Raw genomic sequence first — 24,704 nt, 5'->3', positions numbered from 1 at the left:
CAATTCTGGGTCTTTTGTGGTTCCATATAAATTTTTGGATTGTTTGCTCTAGTTCTGTGAAAAATGTCATGGGTAATTTGATAGGGATTGCATTGAACCTGCAGATTGTTTTGGGTAGTATAGCCATTTTTACAATATTAATTTTTCCAACCCAGGAGCATGGCCTTTCTTTCCTTCTTTAGATCTTCTTTAATTTCCTTGATTAATGTTTTATAATTCTCATCATATAAGTCCTTTACCTCCTTGGTCAGGTTTATTCCCAGGTTTTTGATTTTTGGGGGTGCAGTTTTAAAAGGTATTGTATTTTTGTATTCTTTTTCTAATATTCCATTGTTAGTATACAGAAATGTGACTGATTTCTGAATGTTAATCTTATATCCTGCTACTTTGCTGAATTTGTTGATCAGTTCAATTAGTTTTGGGGTTGACTTGTCTTGATATTAGCCATTCCAACAGTTATGAGGTGATAGCTCATTGTTTTTTTGTTTTCATTTCCCTGATGATTGGTGATGTTGAGCAATTTTCATATACTTGTTGGCCATTGCATATCTCCTTTGGAAAAATGTCTATTAAATACCTCTGCCCATTTTTAAGCAGATTATTTAAGGATTTTGCTATTGAGTTGTATGTGTCTTTATGTTATTTTGAATATCAATCTCATTTTCTCCCATTCTATAGATTACCTTTTCATTGGTTTATTGTTTCTTTTGCTGTGTAGAAGATTTTTAACTAGATATAGCCCCAGTTACTGATTTTGCTTTTGCTTTTCATGTCATATCCAAAAAATTGTTCTCAAGACCAATGTCAAGGTGTTTTTCCCCGGTTTTCTTCTAGGAGTTTTATGATTTCAGGTTTTATGTTAATTCATTTGTGTGAGTGTATAAGATAGAGGTCCAATTTCATTCTTCTGCATGTGGTTATTCAGTTTTTCATCACCATTTACTAAACTAACTATCCTTTTCCCACTGAGTATCCTTGGCTCCTTTATCAAATATTAGTTTGTCATATATTCAAGTTTTATTTCCAGGCTCTAGGTTTGGTTCCATTAGTTTTTGTGACTTATTCTATGCTTATACAATACTGCTTTGATTACTATAGTTTTACAGTATACTTTGAAATCAGGAAACATGATGGCTCCAGCTTAGTTCTTTATTCTAAGGATTGCTTTGGCTATTAGAGTCTTTTGCCATTCTATAAAAATTTGCAAAAAACACCATTAGAATTTTGATAGGAATTGTGTTGAGTTACAGGTGATTGTGGGTAGTGTGAACACTTTGAAATGTTAATTCTTCAGATCCATGAATGTGGGATATCTATCAATTTATTAATATTTCCTTCAACTTTCTTCATAAACATCTTATTTTTAGTATAAAGATGTTTTCCTACCCTGGTTAAATTAATACCTAAGTATTTTATTGTTTTTGATGCTCTTATGAATAGAATTGTTTTCTTTTAATTCTTTTTATATATTCCATTATATATAGAAATGCAACACATTTCTGTCTGTGTTGATTTCTCTCTGTCCTGCAACTTTACTGAATTTGTTGATTAGTTTTAACAGTTTGGGTGAGCAGGCTTTAAGATTTTAAATATGTAAAATTACATCATCTTCAAACAAAGACAATTTCACTTCTTCCTTTCTAATGTGGATGTCATTTATTTCTCTTTCTTGCCTGACTTTTCTGGCTAGGATTTCCAGTGCCAGGTTGAATAGAAGTCATGAAAGTAGGATCCTTGCTGTGTTTCTGGCCTTAGAGGAAAATCTTTGAACCTTTCACCACTGAGTAAAATGTTAGCTTTTGACTTGTCACATATGATCTATATTATGTTGAAGTATGTTCTCAGACCCAATTTGTTGAATTTTTATCATGAATAGATATTATATTTCATCAAATACTTTCTTGCATCTGTTGAGATGATAATATGATTTTTTTATCTTTCATTCTATTAATGTAGTATATCAACATTTGTGTATGGTGAACCATCTTTATATCACAGAGATATATTCCACTTCTTCATGGGACGTGATCCTTTTAATGTGCTATTGAATTCAGTTTGCTACTATTTTGTTAAGAATTTTTACATTCATATTCATCAGGGATATTTAGAGCCTCCAACATTGGGTGCATATGTATTCACGATTGTTATAAGCTCTTTAGCATTATATAAAAACCGTCTTTGTCTCTTGTTACCAATTTGGGCTTAAAGTCAATTTTGTCTGATATAAGGATAGCTACTTCTGCTTTATTTTGGTTTTCACTTGCAGGGAATATCTTTTTTTTATCCCTTATCTTTGGGCCTCTGTGTATCCTTAGAGCGAAGTGAGCCTCTAGTAGGTAGCAAATAGTTGAGTATTACTTTTCATTATTTAAAGTAATTATTGATAAGTAATGACTTATAATTTCATCTATTGTTTTCTGGCTATTTTGTATTCCCCTTGTTCCTTTCTTCTCCTTCTCTTATTGTCTTCTTTTGTGAACTGATGATTTTCCCTAGTGGCAGGCTTTGATTCCTTTCTCTTTATCTTTTGTGAATTTACTATAGATTTTTCCTTTGTGGTTACTACAACACTGACATAAATCGTCTTATAGATATAACGTATACTAGCATGCCTAGTGTATGCTAATGACAATATAACTTCAATCACATTTAAAGAAGTCCACCTTTCCCCCCCCCTTTTTAGGTTTCTGATGTCACAATTTACTGTTTTTATATTGTGTATTCAATAACACATTATGTTAGCTATAATTATTTTTAATATTCCTGTCCTTGAACTTTTATACTAGAATTAAGTGGTTAACATACTACCATACCGCAGTATTACAGTATTCTGAATCTGGGTAAGTACTTACCTTTAACAAAGCTGTTGTATATTTTTATATGTTTTCATGGTACTAATTAGCTTCCTTTTATTTCACCTTGAAGAACTCTGAGCATTTGTTGTAAGGACAGTCTAGTGGTGATGAATTCCCTCAGCTTTTGTTTTTCTGGTAAAACAAACATTGTTGATTTACAATGTTGGGCAAATTTCTGCTGTACAGCAAAGTGACCAGGATATACACATACACATATTCTTTTTCTAATTTTACCAGGAGAGCTTTCTTGGTGATTGGCAGTTCTCTCTCTCTCTCTTTTTATTTTTTTCTTTAAGTACTTTAAATATGTCATCTCATTCTTTCCTGGTCTTTAACATTTCTGCCAGGAAAGCCATTTAGCCTTGTGGGGGGATTCCCTTGTAAGTTACAAGCTTCTTTTTTCTTGCCATTTGTAAGATTTTATCCTTGTCTTTGAATTTTAATAGTTTTATTATAATGGCCTTAGAATCTCTTTAAGTTGATTTGGTTTAGTGACCTATAAGCATCATGAATTTGGGTATCCCAATTTCTCTCCATATTTGGGAATTTCTCAGCCATTATTTTTAATTTATTTTTAATTGAGGTATAGTTTATTTACAATGCTGTGCCAATTTCTGCTGTACAGCAAAGTGACCCGATCATATACATATATATATACATTCTTTTTTCTCATATTATGTTCCATCATGTTCTATCACATGATTTTGAATATAGTTCTCTGTGCTATATAGTAGGATCTCATTGTTTATCCATTCCAAATATAATAGATTGCTTCTATTAACCCTAAACTCCCAGTCCATCTGCTTCCTCTCCCCTCACCCTTGACAACCACAAGTCTATTCTCTATGCCTGTGAGTCTGTTTGTGTTTTGTAGACAGGTTTATTTGTGCCATATTTTAGATTCCACATATAAGTGGCATCATATGTTATTTGTTTTTTTCTTTCTGACTTACTTCACTTAGTATGAGAATCTCTAGCTGCATCCATGTTGCTGCAAATGGCATTTTCTTGTTCTTTTTTATAGCTGAGTAGTATTCCATTGTGTATATGTACCACATCTTCTTAATGCATTCATCTGTTGGTGGACATTTAGGTTGTTTCCATGTCTTGGCTATCGTGAATAGTGCTGCTACAAACATACGGGTACACTATCTTTTTTTCATTATATTTTTGTCCAGATATATGCCCAGGAATGGAAAGGCTGGATCATATGGTAGTCCTACATTTAGTTTTGTGAGGCACTTCCATACTCTTTTCTATAGTGGTACCAATTTACATTCCCACTAACAGTGTAGGAGAATTCCCTTTTCTCCACTCCATCTCCATCAGCCATTGTTTCTTTAAATAAACTTTCTGCCACCTTCTCCTTTTTTTTCCTTCTGGAACTCAAATAATTTGCAAATTGGTTCTTCTTGTGGTATCCTATATATCATGGAGGTTCCCTTCACTCTTTTTTCTTTTTTTTCCTTTTCTTCTTCTTAATAGAAAATTTCACATTTCCTGTTTTCTAATTTACGTTTTTATCTGCTTCATCCATTGATCCATTCTGCTATAAATATTCTCCTTTGCATTTTTCATTTCACTTATCGTATTCTTATTAAGCTCAATAATATGTTTGCTTCTTTTCATGATTTATACTTCTTTGTTGAACTCCTCCTTTTGCTTGTGTATTGTTTTCCTGATTTTGTTGAACTGCCTTTTTATGTTGTAGCTTGTTGAGTTTTCTTCAAACAGTTTATTTTGAATTCTTAATCAGGTAAATCAGAGATCTCCATGCCTTTGACATTAATTACTGAAAGAGTATTGTAATCATTTTGTGGTTTCAAGTATCCTTGATTTTTTTCATGTTCCTTGAATTTTTGCATTGCTATCTTCACATTTGAAATAGCAGTTCCCTCTTCTAGTCTTTACTAAGTGCCCTTTCCAATGAGTCCAAACTTGTAAATTTTTGGCTCCAACAGTGTGCTGAAATGTCTTCTCTGGAAACCTGGATTTCTACAAAGTCTCTCTAATTTATGACTGATTGTCTAAAGGGATGTTTTTCAGGGTCTCTTAGACCACAGCAAAGAGATGCTGGAGTTGTGTCAAGGGCCACTGTGGGATCTTCTGTAGGGATCAAGGTCTGAATGCCTATTACCAGCCAAATAGGTGGGTGAGAATCCTCCTGGATCCCTTGCCATATGCTTCTGATTGCACAGCTGTCACAGAGGCACTTTTGTCTACTGATGGATGCTGAATTTTCATTCATCCGACAAAAATGAAAGATGTCTTCTTGAAGTCAAAAACAAGTGATGGCGTGGATGTCAGTCTGGTGTCTCTCCTTATAAAGGGCACTGCTTCCATCACGAGGACTCTACCCTTATGACCTTACCTAAAACTAATAAACTCATAAACTCCCTATCTCCATATACTAGCTTATTGAGGGTTAGGGCTTCAGCATATGAATTCTGAGGGACATATTTCAGTCCATGGCATCCAGTACGTCATTCTCAAATTTTTCTCAACACCACAAAATTTCAGTCAACCTACAGGATTTTAAATAAGATCCCAGCAAGAAGGCCACTCAGGAGCAAAGGAGGAATCAGAATCAAAGAGTGGAAAGGAAATCTCTTCTACCACCAGCTAGTTACAAAGGAAATGCTAATTAGCCCACTATAGCTTCCTGAAATGAGCTAAAGTACCAGTTCCTAGTTGCTGAAAGGAGCATGGCATTTCTTTGCCAAGAAGTCTAATCTCCTTTGTCTTTTGAATAAGGGTGAGTACTTGGGGCAGTGCCAAACTAATGGACACTGTTGTCTGAGTCAATCTTGCACACCTTATTATGGGATTAAAAAAAAAAAAAACTGAACCAGAGAGACCACAGGCACATACACACTCACCCATACCTAGTCTGAAGCAGCACTAAATCACCTGAAAGTGTCTCAATTAAGAAAAATCACTACCTCCTTTAAGCTGCAATCATAGCCATTATGTATCATTGGGCCTAAATCAGTTCCTGGGAGATGTCCTGATTAAACGGATTAAACTATCTCAGTAAAGTGGAGCATACCATTCTGATTAGATTCCTAATTTATATGGGAGTCTATATACTTTATATAAAGGGAAAAGGGTAGTTGAAGAAAATTGTTCAGCCTCTGAAATTTCTCCTTGTGCATTTTTTCTTCCAACAACAAACCTTTCCTCTTCCCTGACAAACAGAGGCACTTACTAGCCAAAGTAGTTCTAAACCTCTTAAATAAAAAATGAAATGTTCTTTGCAGAGCCATAACTGCCCTTCAAGAACTGTCAGAAACATCACAACCATTCCCTATGGGGCAGAACCTTTGATGGGTCAGCAGCAGAGAGAGAAACAGGAAAAGGGTGGCCACAGTGTCCAGAATGGGACACACAGTCTTTTGTACTTTAAAAAAGTATATTTTGCAGTGTATTTTGTCACAAACACTAGTTAATAAATAGTGTACAGATAAATGAAAGGCACACCTGACCCTGGAGGCAGGATGAAAAGTTAAAGCATATCACTGTTGCACTTGCTGACATCACAAAGCCACAAAATAACGAGACATGTTGGCTGCAAGCTACGCTGAAAATCTGAAAACTTTTTTTTTTTTTTGGTCTTTTGTCTTTTTAAGGGCTGCACCCATGGCATATGGAGGTTTCCAGGCTAGGGGTCTAATCGGAGCTGTAGCTGCCATCCTAAGCCACAGTCACATCAATGCGGGATCCAAGCCATATCTGTGACCTACACCACAGCTCACAGTAACGCTGGATACTTAACCCACTGAGCAAGGCCAGGGATCGAACCCACGTCCTCCTGGATACTAGTCAGGTTCATTAACCACTTAGCCATGACAGGGAGCTCCTGAAAACATATTTGGCTTCACTATTAGCCAAATCATTTGAACACAGTGTCAAATGAAATGACAAACCCATAAATGCTCCATTGGAATAGTCTTGTACAGGACTTTCTGGAGAGGTTCAAACATAGTCTTATGTGGAGACAATGACTGGTATGAATGTGAACGTGTCACTTACCAAATTCAAGTCTCAGTTTCCTCATCCACCAAATGTATTATTAAGCTTAAATCAGTTTCCTAGGAGATGTTTGAACCAAATAATTTCAGAGTTCACCTTTACATTCTAGAGAATTCAAAGAACCATTCGAAGGACCCAGCGTACTTAGCAGAGTTGTTATACCCATAATTATGGTATGTTACAGCAGAAGGATCAGATTAAAATCAGCAGCGGAAAAAGGTGTATAGGAACGAATCTAGAAGGTACTAGGGACAAGCTTCCAGTTGTCCTCTCCTAGGGGAGTCGTGGACAATACTTAATTCCAGCAATGAGGCTTAGCAATACATGTAAAGAATTGCCAAGCTGAGGAGCTCACCTAAGACTTCATGTCCAGTATTTTAAGGGTCAGTCATGTAGGCATGGCTGACCTTAGGTCTCCAGAGTTCAAGCTGACACTGCAGCCCAAGGTTCCCAGCATTGGCCCAGGTAAATATTCTTATTTAACAGGGAGGATAGCCTGAAGACATAGAGGTTATCTCCCAGGGGGAACACAAAAGCCAACCATTTTTTTTCTTTACATAGTAAATTTTTTTCAAAGTCTGACAAAATTTTTCATATTTACCTACATATTTACAATTCCTTTCTTTTTTTTTTTTTTTTTTTTTGTCTTTTTGCCATTTCTTGGGCCACTCCCTTGGCACATGGAGGTTCCCAGGCTAGGGGTCAAATCGGAGCTGTAGCTGTCGGCCTACACCACAGCCACAGCAATTCGGGGTCCAAGCCGCGTCTGCAACCTACACTACAGCTCACGGCAACGCCGGATCCTTAACCCGCTGAGCAAGGGCAGGCATCAAACCCACAACCCCATGATTCCTAGTCGGATTCGCTAACCACTGAGCCATGATGGGAATTCCCCTGCAATTCCTTTTTTTCAAAAGTATAGTTGATGTACAATGTTGTGCCCACTGCTGCTGTACAGACAGCAACCCAGTCATACATATACATATGTTCTTTTTCTCTTATTATCCTCCATCCTTTGCTCTATCCTTTTACAATGGATAAGCAATGCGGTCCTCCTGTACAGCACAGGGAACTATATCCAACCTTACCTTCTAGTGTTCAAAGATTGGAAAACTGGACCTGCTGAGTTAATCCTTTATTGCACAATGTCGCTCCATGCTGTCTCAGAATACCCAGACTATAAATATGATGACTGAAGATGCCCAGAGCAACTGTCCTGAGGAGAAACCACGGAAGCCGTGTGGCTTTACCTAACCTAAGCGTGCAAGGCACACAGCATAACTGTGCTCCCTGCGTCAAGTCACTCATGAAGATCTGCTGACGTTCAAGGAAGTCACCTGTAGATTCCACCTGTCGATGGAAGAAATATCAAAGCAATTATATCTAGATTTTTAAAACTATTCAGCCACAAAGGCACAGAGAAACTCCTTCTTGTCTCTCTTGACTACTAATAAGCTCTTTTGCTTTTTGCCTCAGCCTAAGGAGAAAGCACTTTCAAGTCAAAAGAAATAAACAGAATTTTTCAAGGCAAAAATGCAAAGTCTAGGCTCAAACACCGAAACTTCTGTTGGCCCGAGGAGCAGCTGTATCTGAGTGACAGCATTGCTGTCTGAGGAGGGCAAGGCATGCTGGAGACCCCAGCACTCCCCAGGAGGTCTGAAATAGCGCTAGTCCCTTTCAACAGATTTACCTGAAAGAAATGCATCTGTTCATAAAACCTGCTGACTAGACTTCCTTTTTTTCCATTTTCCTGTTTTTTTTTTCCTTCAAACCCTGTGTATAGAATTCTGGGTGAATATCTTTCTTAAATGCCATCCGTCCTTTTAAAGAAAAAACATCTACGTAACAAACAATAGATGCCTTTGCAAGAAAATACAATTTTTTTCATGGATTATAGGTGACGAGAGACTCAAGACCTCTACTCCAGAACCCATGACATCTATGGCCCAATTATATCCCCCATGAAAAAATGACTTTTTACTAATTCCGTTCAGCATTTTATATTTAGTTCACTACCTTAATTTCAGACTTGTAAAAATTGAATTTTCCTTTGGGCAATGACTCCAAACCTTTCAGATGACAGAAGGATTCTTGGCCTCTGAAAAGAGAAGGCATGGAATTTTCCAGAACAATGAGCCTCTTACCTGGCTCCAAGGTAGGTCCCAACCTCCCTCCATAGAGGAGCATTTCTACAGGTAGTTTTTGATGCAAAGGGTAAAAGCTCAACTTTGCAGAGAAACAACCTACCCATTTACATCCATCTCCTGATGAGATCCTTTGTACAACCGAGCCAAGGAAAAAATAGTCAACAGAAATGTTTATTCAATACATCAAGCCAGAAAGCAGTGAAGAGGATTCCTAATGATTCCTTTGCAGATGTCTACTTTGCAAGGCAATTCTCAATGCAGCCACCCAACAAGAGAAGGCAGAGTCATCTTGGCCTGAAATCTTGCTACCAACCAGATCTCATTTTGGGGAAGGCTGTCATTGGCAATGGTTCTCATGGCTTAGAAACTAAACTCTTCCTAGGTAGTTACATCACATTCCTTTGGATTTTGGTCAAACTTTTATTTCAAAGTGGACATGTGCAGAGCATGTAAAGGAAGAAGAAAGTCAGGGGAGTTTGGGGTATTGGATTATATTTCTAGACTTCCAAAGAAAGTAGACTTATTTGCAGTGCTAAGGATATCCTTAGATGGTTAAAACACAAAACGATTTTGAAGTTTAATTTACATTTTACCCTTCTGGCTATTTGTGTTTGTATTTCATTTCACTTAAACAATAAAGTTATTTAGACAGTTTGGGATGTGTGGTTAAGCCTTTTAATTTCCCAGCCCTCATGCACTACTGCTCTCACAGCAGGGTGACTGCCCTTTGCACAGCAGCTGAATTTTTAAATTGTTCATTGATATCTTTGATCTAACATCAACAAAATATCTTGTGAATGTGTCCTATTGCTACATCCATCCAAACCAAATTTTGATGACATCTGGGTTCCTCAATATGGTAGCAACTGCTCTTACATTCTGTTCATCACCCCATGACAATCTACAGACAACATTTTTTCAAAGACAGGACTGGCATCTTAAACAGAATGAAAAGAGTGCTGAAGAAATTCTGAATCCTTCTATACTTCTGAATAAATTCTTTCTTTGCTGATGCTAGGACTCAGCCATGGAAGAAAAGTATTTTCTAAATAATGAGGAAGTCATTTAGGTAGTTCTCATTGTGGCTTGGCGGAAACGAATCTGACTAGCATCCATTAGGATGCAGGTTTGATCCCTGGCCTCATTCAGTGGGTTAAGAATCTGCCATTGCCATGAGCTGTGGTGTAGGTTGCAGAGTCAGCTCGGATCTGGTGTGTCTGTGGTGTAAGCCAGTGGCTGCAGCTCCAATTTGACCCCTAGTCTGGGAACCTCCATATACCATGGGTGCAGCCCTAAATAAGAAGAAGAAGAAGAAGAAAATCATTTTAAGTATCTAGAGAGTTCTTTTTCTTTTCAGTGGACTGGAGATTTTTATCATTAAGAGTAGTTTCTTCCCCCCCCCCCCCGTAATGTATACATGTAAGGATAACCTGACCCCCTTGCTGTACAATGGGAAAATAAAAAAATAAAATAAAATAAAATAAAACCATAGTAAGACAAGAAAAAAAAGAGTAGTTTCTTTGGAAGTAGATCTTTGCAATCAGAATGAATGGCACCATAAATTGACTAGTGTATGACTCAGCCTGAGTGTGTTTCACCTTTTCTCTACAATCTGATTGTGTGTTCTTTCATACATTTGTTTGTCTCCAGACTGGCAGTTTTGTTTTGTTTTATTTTTCAGATTAGCAGAGTGTAGAGTCAGCATGATGTATGATTTAGGGCTGAGAGAAAGAAGACTCATTTTCCAAAAGCAGTATCTTCAGATGCAGATATTCCCACTGTTGTTTTTTTATTATTAACTAGGTCAAAGGGGTGTGACATATGGTAACACAACAGAGGACATACTATTTGTATTTTGTTTCAATGGCTCTCAACTTCAACGTGTAATTTTGGAGAAGAATTTATATATAAGCTACATTTATGGCTCTCCAACTGTCATTGCGATAAGTGCACTCCAGGGGCAAAGATTAATAAGTCCTTTGTTCTCACTTTTCAAGGAGTTTACATTCTATTGGAAAAGATGGAAGAGGCAAAAATGTACAGGAAGAGTAGAGGTCCCTGAGAATAAGGAGAGAAGAAGGAAGAGGAGCCTGGGAGCAGGGCGGATATCAGAGTTGAACAAAGACCTGAAAGCAGAAGAATGAACTAGATGGAAGAAAGGCTGTTTTGAGTTTGGTATTGGTAGATGCAAACTATTACATTTAGAATGGATAAGCAGTGAGGTCCTGCTAAATAGCACAGGGAACTATACCCAGTCTCTTGGGATAGAACACAATGGAAGATAATATGAGAAAAAGAATGTATATGAATATATGTGTGTGTGTGTGTGTGTATATATATATATATATGACTGGGTCACTTTGCTGTACAGGAGAAATTAGCACAACACTGTAAATCGACCACACTTTAATTTAAAATTTTTTTAAAAAAAGAAGGGCTGTTTTAAAATCTCAACATTTTATATTAGAGTCAAAGGGGTTCAGGAGAGAAGATAAGACGAGATTGAGGGTGAGGCACTATACATACATGACCTGCAAGTAGGATAATGTCATACCAGCCTACTTAATTATCTTCATCAAGATAATCAGGCAGGAATAAGCTACAAAATTCTGGGAGAACTAGGTCCAAGGTCAGCAAACCTGACTTGTTTTTCTGTGGTCCGTGTACTAAGAATGGTTTATAAGTGGTGAAAAACATCAAAAGAGTATTTCAGGATACAAACAAACTAATGAAATTCAATGCTCAGTGTCCATAAACCAAGACATATTAAAACAGTCACACCAACTTATTTACATATTGTCTATAGCTGCTTACATGATACGCCAGCATAGCTGAATAGTTGAGGCAGAGACCACATAGCCTGCAAAGCCTAAACTATTTACACCTCACCTTTTACAGAAGTTTACCCAACTCAGCCCCAAATGGTAGTCTTCAGATGTCCATGCATATTTACAAAGAATCACTGACGGAAAATAAAGATAACTTTCACTATACCTGTTGAGATCCAATAGCCAATCAATCACAGTGTTTTTCCCATACATTCACTATTTTTACTTCATGTACAATAAAACAAAATTGGCTAAAATTTCACCAGTCACTGAAATCATAAATGCTATCATTTAGATAGTAGAAGGTGGTTATTTTCCATATTCCCAACAAAAGAAAATGGGACTTAAGGCAGTAAGGATTTCAGATGTATCAAAAGAAGAATTACTTAACAGACAGGAAGAAGGTTAAACATAGGGATGAAAAAAAGTCGGGTGTCCATTTTCTCTTTGTTACTAAAACTTCTTGCCTTTCCAGGTCAGGGCATAAGATAAGGTCTTCTAACCTTGAAAAGTCAAATAAATATGGTTCCAAACAATTCTGTCTTCCAACTAGGATGCTGTGTGTAGGAAAAGATGGAAGAGGACTCCCACTAACTTGCCACTGATCCTGACTATCGTGTAAAGTAAGTCCCTTAGAGAGATTGAACTTGATGCTCATGCCTGCAGAACTCCTTGCCAAACCCCTGAGCCTAAGGAAAGACAAATCCACTGCCTCCAGCAAAAGGGCGCAGACACCAGTCAGCTTCAGTCTGATCTGAACACTGCCACTTACAATTCATGAACTGGGAAGCTGATTAATGGCCCTCAAAGACAGTCACATACTAAGAGTTCCCATCATGTCTCAGTGGGTTAAGAACCTAACTAGGATCCATGAGGATGTGGGTTTGATCCCTGGCTTCATTCAGTGGGTTAAGGAACTGGAATTGCTGCAAGCTGCAGCATAGATAGAAGAGGCACCTCAGATCTGGTGGTGCTGTGTCTATGGCATAAGCACCAGCTGCAGCTCCAATTCAACTCCTAGCCTGGGAACTTACACATGCCACAGGTGCAGCCCTAAAAAGAATAAAAAAGAAATCCACAGCCTAATCATCATCACATTATGTGGCAATGGGACTTTGCTTATGTGATTAAAGGGACAGACCCTGAGATGGTGAAGGTTATCTTGGATTCTCTGGGTGAGTCCTAAATGTAATGACAAGAGTCTTCATAAGAAGTCAGAAGGAGATTGACTACAAAAGAAGAAGGCCATATGCCAACTGACGCAAGATACTATGCCTTTGACTTTGACGGTAAACGAAGGAGCACTGAATCACAAAATGCAAAGAATGCAGCTCTAGAAGCTAGAAAAGCAAGCAAAGGGCTTCTCCCTTAGAGGCTCTCGAGATATCTGGACCCTGCCAGCACCTTGACTTTAGTTAGCCCAGTGAAACTGATATTGGGATTCTGACCTCTAGAACAGTAAGAGGAAAAGCGTGTGTTGCTTTAAGCATCCAAATTTGTGATAATTTGTTACCGCAGCCATTGGAAACTAGTACACACCTTCCCTATGCTTCAGCGTTTTTCACATGTAAAAAATGTGGATAATAACAGGATTTGCTACAGTGGGTTTAAGAGAGGTTAAATAAGTTCTTATACAAAGAAGCAGTAGGAAACAGGGGAGAAAAATGTAGGCACTCACCTCAGGCATTATGGGGATGCCAAAACTCAGTAATTGAGATAAATAATATTTGAGGGTATTATATTTTTAAAAATCACAATTAATGTAAAAAATCCTTAACTGGAGTTCCCGTCATGGCGCAGTGGTTAACGAATCCGATTAGGAACCATGAGGTTGCGGGTTCGATCCCTGGCCTTGCTCAGTGGATTAACAATCCAGCCATGGCGTAGGTTGCAGACGTGGCTCAGATCCCACGTTGTTGTGGCTCTGGTGTAGGCTGGGGGCTACAGCTCCGATTCGACCCCTAGCCTGGGAGCTCCATATGCTGCAGGAGCAGCCCTAGAAAAGGCAAAAGACATTAAAAAAAAAAAAATGCATGAATCCAAAATACTGAGATGTTGGTAGTATTATCATCCCTATTATATAGAGATAATAAAAGGGAGACTTTAAGAATTCACAGCTAGAGAGTGAAATACTACAACTCATTTTTTTTCTGTGTCTACACCCTTGTCCCATCAAGGTGTATCACCCCACATCGATAAGAATGCTCATTTTGGCCTTTTTCCTACACAACCCCTTTGCTCAGAGGAAAAAAGGTTCTTTTGTCATTTCCTGAAGGTCCCCATTAAGACACTCAGGTTTTTACCAAATTCTTTATGCTAAGCTGCAAAGACCTTGCTTTCAACTCAGTAACTCTTTCTCATTAATGCAAGCTGCCACCCCCCTTTATCAGACCTGATCCCTGGAAGAATCTAGGAAACTTGGGCTCCATCAGAAGCATTCCTCTTAGCAAGTACCCACCTTTCACCTGTTAGAGGCATGATCCATGTTTCCTCAACTTATGGCTCCGTTTTCTCCCCTTTGCAGCAGCAACATCTCTATCCTTGACACAAATGCAGACACTTTGGCTCCCCCTCGGTGAAAAATAACAAGGCATTCTCGACATTCTCAGTGGTGATTCCCCCTTCCGTAAATCCTTGGCCTCTTCCTCTTGAGAAGACAAGTCACTTCCAACACGGTGCCTCCGAGACTCTTCAGTACATCCTTCTCCACGTTCATCTGGACTTCATCATTTCTGCCCACCATGACAACTGGCCTCAGCCATGGTTCAAAGACCGCTTTCTGAGGCTGGAATCACTCTTCTTAGAACTTCAACTGTATACAACTTCATTGTTGTCTGAATTATTAGTCAGGGTTCTCCAGAGAAATAGAACCCAGAGGGAATATGTCGGTACACAAGAAGAGATTAATTATGGGAATTGGCTGATGCAATTATGGAGGTTGAGCTATGCCATGACATGCTGTCTGTAATCTGGAGAACTGAAACCAACAACACCTCTGACTTGAACATAGCAAGAACCTAGATCAGGACTTGAACCCACACACAGGGACAAAAACCCAGACAAAAGCCAGATTTGGAATTGAACCCATGGTTTTTTAATTAGAATCACTCACGTGGTGTCTGATGGTGGTGTCACTTACTGAGGTTCAGGTTCTTTGTGTCTCAGCACAGAAGCCATGGGTGCAGCCCTAAAAAGCAAAAATAAATAAATGTGTGGGTAGGTCTGTCATATATAATCCCATGCAGGAGGCAATAATTACATAAGCAAATTTTTCATTTGAAGAAAACTATGAAAAGTCTTTTTTATAAGATAAACCAGATAGAAATATTCAATTACATTAGCAACCAGCAGAATCTGGATGTAGATAGATTGAAACCTCAAGGTTGGCTAGTTATCTTCTGTTTGCAGAATCAAGTGGCCCATCCTAGGATGCTCGCTCAGAAAAGTTCAACTCCAAGAGATTATGGATTTTTATCTCCAGAAACTAATTACTAGAAAGCTTTACCCTAAAAAGGCAGCTCTCTGCCTAAAACTTTTTAAAAGACATTCCTTTTTCTTTGGGCACCCCACTGTGACATTTACTTTTCTTAATCTTTGTAAAATTGTATTAATGCCATTTGCAGCAACATGGATGCAACCACAGATCTTCATACTAAGTAAAGTCAGAAAGAGAAAGACAAATACCATATGATATGCCTTATATGTGGAATCTAAAATATGGCACAAATGAACCTACCTACAAAACAGAAACAGATTCACAGACACAGAGAAAATGCCTATGGTTGCCAAGGTCTGGGGGAGGAGTGTGATGGGTTGGGAGTTTTGGGCTAATAGGTGCAAACTATTACATTCAGAATGGATAAGCAATGAGGTTCTACTGTACAGCTTAGGGAACTATATCAAATCTCTCTGAATAGATCATGATGGAAGATAATATGAGAAAAAGAATGCATGTGTGTGTATGCCTGGGTCACTTTGCTGTACAGCAGAAATTGGCACAACATTATAAATCAACAATACTTTGATTTTTTTAAAAGAGATTGCTTCTGTCTGAGATGCTTAAAGGGTTATTCTGCCTTTGAGCTGTGTATGAATTACATTATTCTCTGGTCCCATAATTCTAACCACATGTAGAATATTATCAGCATGGATTTTTTTTTTTTTAATTGAAAAGGACAGGTACTACAATCCTACCAGTTAAAGTCTCCTGATCTCTCAGTTTCTTCATGGAGAAGCAAAAAGTCAGAAGTGTTTGCAAAAAAGTCCCCTAAGGTCAGTGTGGGACAGACTCAGCCCTCCAGAGTGACGCCATTGCAGTCCTTTCTCCACTAAACAAAGTTGCCTTCTTCCTGTGGAAACGAAAGCGAGAAAGAAGACAAATCTTCACGAAGGTTTACCATCTTTCAATCTCTTGAGAAAGTAACCCCCCCAACACTTTTACTTATCCCCAATCCTTGATAAGTGATAGCGAACTTTTGCCCCTGCTATCACAAATTGCTACTTGAAGAAATTTATTTTCAAATTTAGACATTTCTACAAAGAAAGAGGATGCTTTTCCAGACTAGACACCTTATCTCCCAGAACATAATGCCCATTGAATAGAAAAGAAGACCAGCTAGTGTTCTGAAGAGCAATCTTTGGTGGTTCCTATTGTTGAATTACAAAACAAAAAAGAATAAAATATTATAGAGAGAGACATTATAAATAACTAATGAAGAAAGCCTAAAGGCAAAATACATCAACAGTTTGAGAAATGCCCAAGTCTCTCCTTTTCAACATTGTTGGAAGAATGCTATGATCCTTAAGTCTAATTTTGCTTTTGCTATTTGCTTAATAAAAATGGCTGCATAGAACACACCCATTATTTTTCAACTTTGAGTACATTAAAGTCAAGAGCATTTCCAGTTTCCCCCATCACCTAAGGAGTTATTTATCTGTAGTTTTTAAATATGGTAATATACATTTTTATCCAGTATAGTGTCTTTCCTACAAAATGCATTTAAAAATATGACTTTAGGAGTTCCCGTCGTGGCGCAGTGGTTAATGAATCCGACTAGGAACCATGAGGTTGTGGGTTCGATCCCTGCCCTTGCTCAGTGGGTTAACGATCCAGCGTTGCCGTGAGCTGTGGTGTAGGTTGCAGACGCGGCTCGGATCCCGCGTTGCTGTGGCTCTGGCGTAGGCCGGTGGCTACAGCTCTGAATAGACCCCTCGCCTGGGAACCTCCATGTGCCGCAGGAACAGCACAAGAAATGGCATAAAGACAAAAAAAAAAAAAAAAAAAAAAAGACTCTAGGTTCAGTAAATAATAATACTGATCATAAGGAAAAAATGAACTAGTGTTGGGCAAGAAGGCAAAAGATAATCTCAAGCTGAGTTCTCAAAAGAAATGTGGGGTTAATGAGGCAGAGACATGCAGGAAGATGATTCCAAGTGACAATGTGACAGAAAACATTTCTGTGCCAACAGATTTTCCCAGAGAAAGAGACTGATAAGAAAATGGGAACAGTTTAAAACTAACCATCACACCTTTCTATGCACAAGGAAGAACCAAAGAACTTGTGTTCATGGGAGAAATAATGGTGGTGAAATAAAAAGTAAAAACGGAGAGTGTGGGAAAAACAGGATGCCAGGTCAAAGTTATACTGGACATGCAGAATATTTCAAGTTACGTGTTTCCGTTCTCTCCCCAACATGCACAGTGTTTGTTCCCCTTAAGTTGGCACAGAGAAAAAATCCAGTAGAAGCTTGTGAATGCCAGAAGGAATAAGAAATTTGCTCTGAGGTACACTTGACAGTTTCTTTTTATTTATTTATTTATTTATTTATTTATTTTATTTATTTATTTTTAGGGTTGCACCCACAGCATATGGAAGTTCCCAGGCTAGGGATTGAATTGGAGCTGTAGCTGCCAGCCTACACCACAGCTACAGCAATCAGGATCTGAGCTTCATCTGCGGCCTACACCACAGCTCACGGCAATGCTGGATCCTTAACCTGCTACGTGGGGCCAGGGATCGAACCTGTGTCCTCATGGATGCTAGTCAGATTCATTTCCACTGAGCCATGACAGGAACACCCAGTTGACAGTTTCTTATTGTTCCTCTTCAAACAAGCCTTCACTATATCCATTTTCAAGCCTTCTTTGCAAAAGAATCCTTTTGCATCTTTACCCATGATCTCTCCTCATATGTGAAAATCTGTAATGGGTCAATATCATTCCATTCACTGTGACAGCATCTTCCATTCCTCTCTATAAGGAAAAATGGGATTAATAGCTTTGCCGATGACCCTTCATGACATAGATATATTCAGTGCCTCATATTTTAAGTGGGCAGAATTTGACCAATTATTACCAATGGGCTAGCAAATTTATGTTATTCTTACTATATCCTCTCTCCATTAACTACACTGAAGTCTTCCCTACTCCATAGTATATTAAAATACGATATCATTGTATGGTTGCCTAGATATAAGGAAGCACTGAAATTCTTAGGTCTAGCTCATCTCTTTTGTAGAATATCTATATTTGGTCAGTTTTATCCCTTCTATCCAATTTGATCATGATATGCCATGGATATTTGAAAGAATTTCTTCATGAATAATGATCATTACCAATTCATTCATCCTGTTTTTCATTTCACAAGCATTGATTGAGCCCTTCTTAAGTGCCAAGAATTGTGTCTGAGGCTGGAAACATAAAGATGGAGACAAAGCCCTGCCCTTGAGCAGTGCCAGTGAGACATCCTATATATAAATTATTGTGATAACAATGTGTTGAGTGCTTTTGGACATGGGACATCTCAAAGTCTTCAGAAGACAGCTGCAAAGATAGAGGGATCACAGGGTTTCTGGTTATCCAAATTATTCTGCTCTGCTCTCTTGTCCTCTTTAAAGGGTGCCAAGGCTTCCTTCATCCGAAGCAGGGCTCAGGATGCAATCGTCCAGAGCTGCCTATTCAGCCCTAGATGACACACCTGCTCTCTGCTGCTCCCTACAGGACTCATGGTGAGCAGACTCATTTATTCCCAGGGACATTTTCTTGGCCTTAGCAGGGTACCATCCACTATCATTAAAAAGGCAATTCCTGGGGGTTTGGGATTGGCATATGCACACTGTAGTATATAGAACGACTGGCCCACAGGGACCTTCCATATAGCACAGGGAACTCTACCCAATATTATGTGATAATCTATGTGGGAAAAGAAACTGAAATAAGATGGATGGATGTACAAGCATAACTGAATCACTTTGTCATACAGCAGAAATGACCGCAACATTGTAAACCCACTATACTTCAAGAAAACTTTAAGAAATTAAATAAATAAATAATACACAAAATAAAAGGCAAGTCCTGAATTCAACCAGCAGCTGGAGAAAAGCAGATATAACCCCAAGTCAGGATCTACAGGGGCCCTGAGTGGCTCAGTGAGCCCACTGTGGGAGCAGGCTGACCTTATTGACTAGGTAAGAGCAGGGAGTGATTAACAAGAGACCAACTATACTTTACCTGTTTCTATAGGAACTTTTTTTTTAAGGCCACATTTGCCTCACAAGGGAAGTCCAGGCTAGGGGTTGAATCAGAGCTGCAGCTGCTGTCCTATGCCACAGCCATGGCAACACTGGATCCAAGCCCCATCTTTGACCTACACCACAGCTCACAGCAATTCTGGATCCTTAACCCACTGAGCAGAACCTGGGATCAAACCCACATCCTCATGGATACTGGCCAGGTTCATTACCTCTGAGCCACAAGAGGAATTCCCAGAAGACATTTTTCTGAATCCACTGGCATTCTCTCTTGGGACCCACAGATCTTTTATTCATCTCCTGAAAAAAAGTGACAACAGAGGCTTAAAAAGAAAAGAAAAAAGTGCTGTGCTGTTTCCCATTATATAGAATGAAAATGCCAATGACATCTTCTTCACTTTCCTGCTTGAAAGAATAAGGAATATATCCAGGATTGCAGACACTGGGGCCCTGGAGGAGGACAGCCTCAGGGGAGGGAATGGGGGATATTAGTTCAGGAAGGTTTTTAACCATCACCCTTCATCACCGTCTTGAGCAGCGCTGTGCAAAACCAGCTCTGGTCAGCCATAGACAGTGGCTCCATCTTCTCTTTCTCATGGCTGGTACCAGCTCAAGGAAGGCAGATCCCACAGTGTTTCCTCCTGTGCCCCCACATTCCCTATCGATTCATTAACATATTCATTTACAGGAATGGGTGCTTCTTTTAAATCACATAATATGACTATTTCCTAGATCAGTTTCTACTTTTCTTTTCATTCTCTGTTATTCTCTTCTCCCAATCAACCCTTCAACTGCTTCTACCATCTGTGAACTAGAGTTTGGCATTTGCCACCACTTATCATCTCTCCCTCTACATGGGTTAAAACCTAAGCCATTGCAGCTGCAGGCCCACAGCACCCCCTGAGTGGAGCTCAGGGTGGAGACCAGGAGTGAGGCTCTCTGTGCTCTGGGAAAACTGGAAGAACAGGTCTTCAAATAGTCAGATATTTTTAGGAGAATATCTTATGTGCCCAGTTCTTGCATCTCCTCATATCTAGAAAAAACACTAAACTCCTTCATGGTGATGTCTGCTCCTTGTAACTAGTAGTAACCTCCATGAGACCAGCAACCAGCTTTTTAAAAATGTGTGCATGGCTGCATGCACCTCCCCCTCACCTTTATCATATACACTGATACTACTTCCCCCTGCCTCTTTGGGGCAGTATTAACTACATCCAGGCTGTAGTTAAGTGGAAAATACAAAGGATGTCACAGTCATCCGTGGTGGTGAATGCAGCCTCCTCCAAGGATGAGCTGGAGAGCGCCCAGGGCTGTGAAAACTCAGGATACTGGCCCCATAACTGAGGTGCATATCAAAGGAATGGTTTCAGCAAGCCCAGAACTCTTTGGTTCCTGCTACCTGCCCTTTGCTGCAAAAACACCTATATATCCAAGCTCCTCCCTAGCCTCCACAGAGCAGTTTCTTAGGTCTATCTGCGATGCTCTCTCCCAGGCTTAAGTCCTAATTTTGCCCCAAATAAAACTTAACTCTCAACTTTCAGGTCGTGCCTTTTTTTAAAGTCAACTCATCCAAGTTCCTCCAGGGATTTTGACAGTTCTGCTTGGACCACTTCTCACCACAGTCTTCAGAGGCTATTTCCTCCTGATTTGCCAAATGAGACAAAATGAAGCTTCATGCTCACACCCAGCATCAATCCCATGTATTCTTCCACACCCATATTTCATATATGCTTTTAATCTTTCTTGTACCTTTAGAAGCCGACCTGCACAGTCTTCCACAGCATGGGAGAGCAAATAGCAAATGTGGCTCTATTAAAATTCGTATCTAAATCAAAAAGCTCTTAGTTCTGTTGGAAAAAAAAAAAAAAAAACCTGAAAGTTGAGAGTTAAGTTTTATTTGGGGTGAAATTAGGACTTAAGCCTGGGAGATAGCATCTCAGGTAGCCCTGAGAAACCACCCTGGGGAGGCCAGGGGGGAAGCTAGGATATATGAGTTTTTGCCACAATGGGGAGGTAGTAGGAACACAAGATTTACAGATAACCAGATTTACAGAAGGTTTACAGAAAACCATTCCCATGGGAAAGTCTGGGCTTACTGAAATCACACCTTTGATATGCTTTCCTGAGTTGCCTCTGGTCTCATTGGCCCAGCCTTGCCAGGGGCCGTTCTCACAGATGATGGTGACATCTGTTGTTTTGCCCACTAACTACAGCCCAGGAGGCAGTATTTCAGAGCTATCTGAAGGATTGCCCCAAAGAGGAAAGTGGGAATAGCAAGATATAAGTCATAAAGGTGAAGGCGGAAGTGGATGCAGCCACGCACACATTTCACAGAAGTTTGCTGCGAGTCTTGTGAAGGTTACTATTAGTCACAGACATCAATCTTCATTGATGGATTTTAGTGTTTTTCTAGATATTAATAGGGATGGAGTAGGCACAGTTTTAGAAGTCCTAATAAGGGACCATAGATAAAGAGGGAAACTTAGGAGGCTTTGGGAGATCACCGTAAGTTAATAAATTGCTCCAAAAAAGCCAACAGAACAAGGCAGGCTTGCTTGACTGGTGGAGGTGCAAGAATTGCCTCCGGTCATTGGGTGGGGGATGGGAGGAGGCCTGGATTCAGGTTCAGACCCAGGGTAGGAGTTTGAGGTCTGCCCTTCTGCTCATCTGAATACACACCTTACTGGATCCCAAGGAGGAGCTAGTACTCCCAGAAAGGAAGAGGCAATCTTTTCTGATCCCTACTCCCTTTGGATGAAAATACTGTCGCCCACCGGATCCTCAGGGCAGAGCCTCCTTGCCTGCCCACTTGCATCCCTCATGAGTGTCCTATCTTAATAAATCTATTTCTTGCCTGTCGCTTTGTCTCTCACTGAATTCCTTCTGCATGGAAGTGAGGCAGAATAATAACTCAGGTAGTCAGTGTAGGAGCATGGGCTTTGATATGGCTATTGCTTAACATTTGTGGCTTAAGGGCCACAGATTTGTAGCTCCAGGGAGTAACATCCCCACAGCCTTGTTTACTATAGGGAGTGTACCCTTTACCCAGACGGACATTATTCCTTAAATATCTGTGACTCAGTTTACGGGAAGAAAAGGGAAAAAAAAAAGAAAAAGATGAGACTTATGGGAAATTTCCACCCCTAAAACCCCTATTGAACAAGGACCGATATAGGTAATTGAGCAAGGCCAATGGAAGAAAACCACCTCTTTATGGACCCCATGTTGGTAACCCCCCATCTTTAAGGAATAAAAACCCCTATAGGACAACTGGGGGAGGACACTCTTCTTCCCCCTCCCAGGATCCCTGGGAGGTATTTGCTTTCCTGTAATAAAGACTTTGCTTGCTTGCTGCCTGTGTGGTCACAGAGTTCATTTTTTGACTGCCTGAACGTGTACCCAGATTCCAGTATCATCTTTGCAGCATCAGAAGCATGAAGAACCTGAACCTCGGTAAGTGCAAACACCAGGTGAGTGACTCTAGTTTAAAACTGTGGGTTCAAGTCCCAACCTGGGTTTTGTGTGTGTTCCAGTCCCGGCATGTGGGTTCAAGTCCCTGTCTGTGCTCTGGCAAGGTTCGGGCCATTGGTGCTGTCATCTCCTTGCATGAGGAGATGCAAGAACTGGGTTCATAAAATCTTCTCCTAAAAACATCTCTCTGAAGACCTGTTCTTCCAGTTTGTCCAGAGCACAGAGTGCCTCACGCCTGGTCTCCACACTGAGCTCCACTCAAGGGGTGCTGCAGGTCGGCAGCTGCCGTGGCTCATGTTTTGCTCCATGGCAAGTGCCAAACTTCAGTTCACCGTTCCCACTTGCAAATGGAAGCGAATTCCTCAAAGCTTCCTCAGTTATTTTAGGAATTCCAAGACTGCCTCACATGACAGCAGGGGACAAATCTGCTTGTGGACTTCTCTTTCAGACACATGTGCCATACACTGTCTGTACTGAAGGGGGCTTGAGGAAGTCTCATTCCATGGCTTCCAGACTCTCAGAGAACAGAAGTTGAGGATATTCCCACTGCAATTCTGGGGACCACACGGCCCACCCAGTGGCCCCCCTGATGCCCCAGTCTGCCTAAGATATTAGGATAAGGGTCTCAGTCACCTCTTCTGCCTGAGCCCTGAAGTTGCTCTGCTCATGCTCAGATTCACAAAAAGTCCTTAAGCTTCTGGCTTAAACTCCTCCCTTATTAGACTTGAGAATAAACTCTGAGAAAGGGGTGGGGCACATATGCCATCCCTCTCTTACATATGGTATTGCAAGTCCCTATGCCCAAGGCACAGGGAGGTCAAACAAACCAAAACTTTTCAGAGTTTGGAGCAGAGAAAGGTTTATTGCTGAGACATGCATGGAGGCAGTGGCTCATACTCCCACAAAAAGCCCAAACTCCTGAACAGAACCGTCAAGAATTTTTAAAAACCAGGAGAGGGAAGGGGAGGCGGTCTCAGGGTAAGTGATCAGCTTGTGCACAATTCTCTGACTGGGTGATAGTGAGGTCATAGGGTGTGTCACGGGGGTTAACATTCTCAATCCTTAGGCTCCAGGAGGGCTGGAGGCTGTGTGCCCATGGGCATCAAGTAGTTAACCTCTTCCATGTGGTGGGGGTGATTTTCACACTTGCAAAACAACTCTGAAAATGTGCCTCAAATACTCTAGAGAAGAGCTAAAGAAGAGGATATGGGGGAAGGAGCTACCCCCCTCCTCCCGCCCCGCCCCAGAAGGCCCCACAGTATCCTGCTGGGTTACGCACGCCTATGCTCCACCTTTTCTCCTTATCAAATCCTTTGAAACTGACAGCACTAATGGCCTGAATCCAGCCAGAACACAGACTGGGACTTGAAACCAGGTGCCAAGACTCAAACAAAGCCTAAACCCAGATTGGGACTTGAACCCACAGTTTTAAGTTAGGATCACTCAGCCCATGTCTGGACTTACAGAGATTCAGGTTCTTTGTGCCTCCGTGAAGAAGGAATTCAGTGAGAGACAAAGTGATAGGCAAGAAAGAGATTTATTAAGATAGGACACTTATGAGAGATGCCAGCGGGCAGGCAAGGAAGCTCTGCCTCCAGGATCCAGGATTTGGTGGGCTACATAGTTTTATTATCCAAGGGGAGTGCAGGTTGGAAAAGTACACCTCTTCCTTTCTGGAAGTAGCAGCTCCTCCTTAGTATCTGGTAAGGTGTGTATTCAAATCAGCAGAAGGGCGGTCCTCAAACTCCTGCCCTTGGGCTGAATCTGAATGCAGGCCTCATCCCATTCCCCAGCCACAGTCTCCTGCTTCCACTAGTCAAGAAAGCCTGCCTTTATCTGAT

The 24,704-nt window shown here is 40.2% G+C and overlaps 1 long non-coding RNA gene across 1 annotated transcript in view; it reads right to left on the bottom strand.

Annotated features, from left to right (window-relative positions):
- The window catches only part of LOC146397853 (uncharacterized), a 137,258-nt gene that overhangs the window by 32,533 nt on the left and 80,021 nt on the right, over positions 1-24,704 (bottom strand). Inside the window, exons 4-6 of the long non-coding RNA XR_014825119.1 lie at positions 19,605-19,692; positions 16,057-16,211; positions 14,321-15,049 (exon numbers count right to left, since the gene is read on the bottom strand). This is a non-coding gene — a long non-coding RNA (uncharacterized LOC146397853). The remainder of the gene's footprint in view (positions 1-14,320; positions 15,050-16,056; positions 16,212-19,604; positions 19,693-24,704) is intronic.

This window comes from Sus scrofa, chromosome 13 (assembly GCF_054392235.1).
Source record: "Sus scrofa isolate SSC_HxYL_T2T_F1_AM1 chromosome 13, Sscrofa_HxYL_maternal_Yorkshire_Landrace_v2.0, whole genome shotgun sequence".
Lineage (NCBI taxonomy): Eukaryota > Metazoa > Chordata > Mammalia > Artiodactyla > Suidae > Sus > Sus scrofa.
The sequence above is the reverse complement of the archived record's forward strand: the minus strand, read 5'-3'. Positions and strand labels throughout refer to the sequence as shown.